This window comes from Octodon degus, unplaced genomic scaffold (assembly GCF_000260255.1).
Source record: "Octodon degus isolate 3935 unplaced genomic scaffold, OctDeg1.0 scaffold00174, whole genome shotgun sequence".
NCBI lineage: Eukaryota > Metazoa > Chordata > Mammalia > Rodentia > Octodontidae > Octodon > Octodon degus.
The window spans coordinates 297209-298828 of record NW_004524750.1 but is presented as its reverse complement, the minus strand read 5'-3'; the positions used below and the strand labels follow the sequence as shown (position 1 = coordinate 298828).

At 37.1% G+C, this 1620-nt stretch overlaps 1 pseudogene; it reads left to right on the top strand.

Annotated features, from left to right (window-relative positions):
- The first annotated feature begins 858 nt into the window (after positions 1 to 858).
- Positions 859 to 1264, top strand: LOC105743835 (annotated as a pseudogene).
- Positions 1265 to 1620: the final 356 nt, after the last annotated feature.

Genomic DNA, 1620 nt, shown 5'->3' with positions numbered 1-1620 from the left:
AACACACAAACAAAAATCAGACCTCCCAAATATAAAGACCCAGTCTAAAACTGGGCATCTGAGATAAAAACACACTTCTCAGATGAAATAAAAACAGCAAATAAATATATGCAAACATGTTCAACATCAATGGTCATTCAAGAAATGCAAATTAAAATAACACTGAGATTCTATCTCACCCCAGAAAGAATGATTATCTAAAAAAAAATCAACCAATTACAAATGGTGGAGGGGCTGTGGGGAAAAAAAAGACACTTCTCCACTGTTGTTGGGAGTGTAGACAGGTGCGATTACTGTGGAAATCAGTGTGGAGATTCCTCAAAAAACTAGGACTGAAGACTGCATTTGATTCAGCTATTCCACTTCTGGATATCTTCCAAGAAGAAAAACATTATACCACAGTGATATACATGCACACATGTTTGTAGCAGCACAAACTAGATTTTGGAAACAACCCAAATGCTCATCAACTGAGGAATGGATAAAAAAGATGTGATCTTTGTATATAGTGGAGTACTTCTCAGCCATAAAGAAGGATAAACTGGAGACTTTTATAGATAAAAGAATGCAACTCATAAGTGAAATAAACCAGACACGTGTGTAAACGTCATATTATCTCCCTAGTGTGAGAAGCTGAAAGAATAATAATAACCAAAATTTACAGGAAGAAACTTCAAAAGGAAAGGAACTGGGCTGGGGGGATGGGGAGATGGCTCAGTAAAATAAACGCTTCTCTGGCAAGCACAGGGCCTGAGTTCAATCCCCGGTTCTGCCAAAAACAAAACAAAACAAAACAAAAAAGAAGAAGAAGAAAGAGAAAAAGGAATATATATATGTAGTCTTTTAACGACCAATGCCATGCCTGCAATTAAGTTGCAGAGTTCTGATGGAGAGATATTTAAAGCTGATGTTGAAATTGCCAAACAGTCTCTTATAATCAAGACCATGTTGGAAGATTTGGGAATGGATGATGAAGGAATGATGAGCCAGTTTCTCTACCAAATGTTAATGCAGCAATAGTAAAAATGGTCAGTGGCGTACCCACCACAGGGATGACCCTCCTCCTCTTGAGGATGATAAGAACAAAGAAAAGCAAATAGACGACATCCCTGTTTGGAACCAAGAATTTCTGAAAGTTGACCAAGATATGACCAAGGGGAAAACTCTTGAGGAGATTCGCAAGACTTTTAATATCAAAAATGACTTTACTGAAGAGGAGGAAGCCCAGGTACACAAGGAGAGCCAGTGGTGTGAAGAGGAGTGAAATGTTGTGCCTGACACTGTAACACTATAAGGATTGTTCCAAATACTAATTGTGCTGCTCTGTTTATAATTGTTAATATTAGACAAATGCAGCAGCAAAACGATTGTGTGAGATATTGTCCTCATTGCATGTGTAGTTTGAGTTACAGATTCCAAATCAATGGCTGAATTTCTTCTAGTCTGAGCAAAAATTGCAGGCTTTCTTTACTCTGAATAAAACTGAACTGTGGGTTTTCTGTAGAAAGTTGACATTTTGAGCTTTTCCTCTTTTTGTAAAGTGATTTCTGCATATGTTATTGTCCAGTTAACTTTAGTGAGATTTTCAATGTTGGCACTGTAAATAAAACAACTTACAAA